Source organism: Carya illinoinensis, chromosome 10 (genome assembly GCF_018687715.1).
Source record: "Carya illinoinensis cultivar Pawnee chromosome 10, C.illinoinensisPawnee_v1, whole genome shotgun sequence".
NCBI classification, from domain to species: domain Eukaryota; kingdom Viridiplantae; phylum Streptophyta; class Magnoliopsida; order Fagales; family Juglandaceae; genus Carya; species Carya illinoinensis.
The window spans coordinates 36,259,616-36,265,924 of record NC_056761.1 but is presented as its reverse complement, the minus strand read 5'-3'; the positions used below and the strand labels follow the sequence as shown (position 1 = coordinate 36,265,924).

The 6,309-nt window shown below is 39.1% G+C and overlaps 1 long non-coding RNA gene across 1 annotated transcript; it reads right to left on the bottom strand.

Moving 5' to 3' along the window:
* Window positions 1–1,620: 1,620 nt before the first annotated feature.
* On the bottom strand, window positions 1,621–3,648 carry LOC122280027. The gene is made up of 2 exons (XR_006229711.1): window positions 2,420–3,648; window positions 1,621–2,051 (listed from the first exon to the last, which is right to left on the bottom strand). It is a non-coding gene; the product is annotated as an uncharacterized LOC122280027 (long non-coding RNA).
* Window positions 3,649–6,309: the final 2,661 nt, after the last annotated feature.

Below are 6,309 nucleotides of genomic sequence, written 5' to 3'. Positions count from 1 at the left end.
TTCCCTTACCCATTCCCCATTCTCAACGTCCAGAACCCACCAACCCTAAACCCTCTAGCCCAAACATTGGCCTTTTTGCCCATCCTTCATCGTTTGGGCCTGACCACTCTCCATCCATATCGGCCCAGCCCCACACAAATACACCTCAGCCACACATGAGTCCCTTACCTAACCTGACAGCAACCCCAAACATCTCTAGGTTGTTTCCCCCACCTGATAACTCCTCTACACCTCACGAAATCACTAAGCCGCCAAGCACTCTGCCTCCTCACCCACCCTCTGTTCATCCTATGACCACCCGATCCAAACTTCACATACATAAACCTCTACTCCATTCGGATGGCACATCTCCATAACCACCCCCAAAACCCACGACCACCTCACTGAATCTCACCATCTCGAAATCGATTTCCATACCAGAGGAACCCACCACCTTCACGGAAGCCTCTAAATACCCTGAATGGAGAGCTGCAATGGCCTCTGAATTCAAAGCCCTTCTCCATAATCACACTTGGGACCTGATACCCTATTCCTCTCAACTTAATGTCCTCGAATCCAAATGGGTTCTTAAAACCAAATAGCGGGCTAAAGGTTCTCTTGAACGTCGTAAGGCACGTTTGGTTGCCAAAGTATTTCACCAACAAGCAAGAGTCGACTTTACCAAAACTTATAGCCGTGTGATAAAACCCATAACAGTCCGAACTCTAATCTCCATTGTTGTTTCCTCTGGCTAGCCCCTTCATCAGTTGGACATCCAGAGCACCTTCCTTCATGGTGACCTGGAGAAGGATGTCTACATGCTTCAGCCACCAGGGTTTGCAAATCCAGATCATCCTTCCTATGTGTGTAAGTTGCGTAAGTCCCTTTATAGACTCGAACAAGCCCCTTGGGCCTAGTTCTCTAAATTAAGCACTAAACTATTATCTCTTGGTTTTATTGCTTTAAAATCAGATTCATCACTCTTTATTTTCAATATGTTTGCAGTTTCACTATATGCATTGATCTATGTTGACGATATCATCGTCACTAAGTCCAGTATTGTCCTTATTTCTGAATTTGTTAGTGCTCTCAATTCTTCTTTTCCAATTAAAGACCTCGCTCATTATATTATTTTTTAGGAATTGAAATTGGTCGAACCTCCACTGGTCTGTTTATGTCTCAGTCTAAATACATATTGTATCTGTTGAAATGCACCAACATGCATAATTCTAAACCAGTTTCAACACCCATGTCCTTGTCCACAAAACTCTCAATTTTGGATGGACTCTCTTTTGAAGATCTACAACTTTACCGAAGTACTGTGGGCAGCTTGCAGTATCTTTCATTTACACGACCAAACATATCTTTTGCGGTTAACAAGGTTTGCCAGTTTATGCATCACCCTTGGGTACCTCAATGGCAAGCCGTTAAATGCATCTTGCGTTATTCTATTTTGGACTTCATTTTTTTGCTTCTTCTCAAACTTCCTTGTGTGCCGTTTCTAATGCTGATTGGACCGGTTGTCCTGATGATCGCAAATCCACTGGTGGATTTTGCGTGTACCTTGACTCACACCTTATCTCGTGGGGATCCAAGAAACAACCCACGATTGCCAACTCATCAACCGAAGCAGAGTACAAGTCAGTCACCAACATTGTATGTGAATTAATTTGGTTACAATCACTACTTGGAGAACTTGGTATTTCACTACCAAATCGTCCAACACTTTGGTGTGATAATATTGGTGCAACTTATTTGTCCTCAAATCCGATCTTACACTCACGCACCAAGCGTGTGGAACTTGATTACCACTTGGTACGTGAACGTGTGGCTACCAAATCTCTCAAAGTTTCCTTTGTTTCATGCAAGGATCAAATAGCCGACATCTTCACCAAGCCACTTTCCACTACCCGGTTCAATTTTCTTCGATCAAGTCTCACCATCTCTTCGGTGCAGCTTGACTAGGGGGGCTATTGAGACAACATTGTCCTCACACCAGCAGCAGCAAGGCGCACCACCAGCCTCTAGGCCTCCAAACGAATCTTCTCCAAGCACTACTCATAGCATTACACCTGTCAAGATTCCAGAAAATTCTTGTGTAACTAACTGAGTCCATAACAGCCATAGGATTGATCATTGTAATTATTCATAGTCTCACTGAAATGTGTATATATACGTGCTATAATGTCACTGTAGAAATCAAGAAAAATAGACGGGAAAGGATCAAAAGTTTATTTGTGCCTTGTGTCAAGCACCTAGAGTGCGCTCTACTCTTCTCTGTTTTCCTTGTCTATTTAGTGTGCTACAGGAGGCAAACTTTTCTGGTACAATAATATGTATAAACGATTTCTTTATGGTTTCATTAGGTGATGCAGTGTGAGAAATGGTAGTTACATAAGTTCAACTGATAACCGATCGAGACGACGTTGTATTTTCTTACGGAATTGAAAGGTATGTCATATATCTATCAGTGTAGTAGTGGTAGGTGCCTGCCTTGGTGAACTTGCAGCGACTCTCGTCTGCTAATACTGCTAAAAACCTTTCTCTGCATCAGCTTTTCGTCTTTCGCAGTTCCTCTTAGCATTTTGTCTGAGCACAATATATTTCCTTTATGTTGCTATATTCTTAGGCGCCCTTTCTCTTTGTATGGTTGCTTGTAATTTATCTGCAGGCAGGCTTATCCTGCAGGCTTGCACGTGTTTTACTAAGAAAGTTTAGAAGATTTTAGAAGCCAAAAATTTCTTTTACAGTCCCTTCAGTCACTTGGCATCATCTTCAATTGCCTAACTATATCAGATGGTCCTATTCTGAAAATTAAGAAATAGATACATCATGTAAGCTCTACAGCACTTAAATCCTGCTCACGTAAAATTTTGAAACAGTAGGTATCGACTCCAGATGAGCATTTAATGCAGTATCTATATTTTTCTGTCTTGAACTGTTCAAGTGATCAAACACTTGGAGATGATATTTATTGAAAAAGAAGACTTCTGAGTCTTTGCGAGTCAACCCCGCGTTGCTACATTATCACATATTCTATTAACTGTATAATTACTAGTTGTCTAAATACAATATACATTGATAAGATGCAAATAAGCGTAAAAATTAATCCTTGTGAAATGGCACAGTCTGGCCAAAGAGGAAGCAACTTGGGAGGAAATTAGGGATTTAGAATTAGGTTTTTGTCCAAGTACCAGTTTTCTTTTGCTATCTAATTAATCAGAGCCTTGACATATGCTTTCGCTTTTCTCCAAATATAAGCAACGATGGCATGCGTAATATATTGTCTTCTCTTCGTATTTAGGATCAATAATATTAAACTCAACGGCTGTATACTTTGAATCATATAGAACAGTAACGTTGAAGTAGAAAACAAACCGGGGCAGATCGCTGCATCAATAACTCCCCTATTCTTTATGCTCATGAACTGCAACAAAATTAGGAGAAGATGCAGCTAACTAGCTTAGAGGGAATAATACTGCATGCATATATATATGCTAGCTGGAGAATCGAATATATATATATAATATTCTTTTACTTTTGTTATTTAATTCTTCTTTAATGTGTGTATATATATATATATATATACACACACATATATTTGATGCTACAAAGGGTTCATTGGAAGACATAATTAGTAAATACTCACATCCTTCTTATCACCCGCCTCAACCTCCACCACCACCACCACCACAACCTCCACCTCCACAACCTCCACCACCACCACAACCTCCACCTCCACAACCTCCACCACCACCACAACCTCCACCTCCACCTCCAGCTCTACCACCATGGCCTCGATGGCCACAAGCAAAGATGACCATTGATATAATTGAGAGAGACATGACGATCATACCCACCAAAAGTAGTCCACTTGAGCTCTTCAACGCAGCACCCAATTCATCATGTGCATGGGCACCAACGTCTAGAGAAACAAGATCTCTAACCATTTTTTATCAGAGATTTCCTAATTGATCTCTTGATCTTATTAGATATGGATGTAGTAGTAATCTTGGCACCATTTTATAGACTGAAGGGAGGTCTGGATAGTCAATTGCTTTGTAGTTTAACTTTAAAGCCATGTTCTTAGTCTTTGGAATAGTCTAATTTGTCGTATGCAGAAAATCTGAAGTTGCCTTGAAATTTAGTGCTGAAGACAAATTTGCCAACTCATATCTTTGATATTATATGTGTGCGTGCGAGCGCCGCATGTGTTCCATTCAAGGCGTTCCAATCAAGGCATATGATAAATTAATTTAAGATCTTCACGAAATTTCTGAGAAATAGCCATAGCTAGAAATTATACCGACATGAAGCTTTGCAAGTCATACAAGGTTTACGTGTGTCATCTTGCCATTTGTTATTCTTCTTTGACCAAATTAGTTTGATATATACGGGAGGATAGGATCATACTTGCACCATGCAAATCATGGAAACAAATGGGCAGCAATCGCACAGCTTTTTCTATAAAGAACTGGTAAATGCTATTGAGAATCGACACAGGAATTCTACGACCCTAAAGTCGTCCACGAAGCAAGGAGTTTGACAAGATTAAAATAGAATATGGAAGTATCCATGGCTGATAATGCAATTATAGAAAAAAACCAAGTAATCATGTGAAGAAATCCTGTCTTGTGGCCGGCCATCTCAAATGTCAAATTCATTCAATTCTTCCCTTTATTGGTACTAAAGGTGAAAAAAATCGGGCGAACTGGCAAACAGGACCGATATAACCGATGATCTGACACTGGTTTCATTTTTTTCAAAATCATTCTAAATCGGTCCGGTTCTGATTTTTCTTTTTCTAACAACGCACCGGATTAGTTTATATATATTTTAATTTTTTATATTATATAAAATATTTTTTATATTATAGATAATTTTTATATATAATTTATAATTATATATAAAATAATTTTGTATTAAATTATATATAAAATAATTTTGTATTATATGCTAAATTATTATTTTTTTTTATAATAATATGCTAAATTACTAATTAATATAAGAGAAAAGCTAAATATTGGATGGGTGTAAAGCTGGAATTTACACCCTCCAATTAGAAATAAACACATCAATGTACGGTCTCATAAGTTTTGTATGTGCCGAAAAACACCAATGTTGTTTCCGTTAGTCACTCTTTCTCTCCGCAGGGGCTCCTCTCTTCTCCACCATTCTTCCAAATGAATCCCTCTTTGCGATATTTGCAAGGTATAGATTACCACAAATGTTAAAACCCTTATTTTGGCTGAAACTTGCATCTTTGTAGTTAATCAATATTGTTCTTTTTTATTCCTTTTTATGAATATGTTTTTTTGGTAATGGGACTTTTGGGTCATATAATTTGGGTTCCCTATAGGAGAGAATAGCCTTTCTATCATTGAGTTTCCGATTCAAATGGCCAACAAGCACACCCAGAAGCATAATAGGTTTCATGTTTCAAGGGTTAAACTCTTCATCTGACATCTACGACTACTTTCTCTATACATCCTCAGCCTCCTCCTCTAACACTATTTTAACAACTATGATTCTTTTCCTGGCTACAAATCTTAGCCTAGGATCAAGAATCCCAGTTCTTGTTTCTGATCTTACAAATTCACATCAAACTTCACTGGCCAAAAAGTCAATTCTGACTTTTGCATCACTAAATCCAAACATTTTTGCCTTCACTTTTCCTGAAAATATCTATCAAGCCTACAGTTACTTCCCATGCATACGGATCCACCTGATATAATACAGAGCACCAGCATTACGTGATTGTATAGTTTGTTAGGACTGTTAGTATGATCTGTCATTTTATTCTTTATTCATTATTCCATATTTGTCGTATATATATAGCAGCACACGTTGTGCATGTAAGAATATTCAGAGTGAATACAATTCAATCATTCATCCTCGCCTCTGGTTCGTCTTCTTCATTAAGTCAATGTTAATATGGTATCACGAGCATGATCTCTGATACAGAATCCGAAACCGTCCCCAACACAGAATCAACCATGCCAAACACAGATTTCACTCTATCAAATGACCCCACCCTCAACCCCCACCACCTAGCCAGTCCTTATTTCATCCAACCTAGAGAAGGAGCTTCATCTCCCCTTGTTCCTGATCTACTCAACACAGAAAATTATGTAACCTGGGCTAGGACCATGAGGCGCGCTCTCAACATCAAAAACAAATTAGGCTTCATCGATGGTTCGATCATCAAGCCTACCAATCCATCCGACCCTCTCTATACATCTTGGGAGCGATGCAACGATATGATCATTGCATGGATCCAGCACTCAGTTGCCTCAGAACATCGCTCAAGCATTGCTCATGCCGATACGG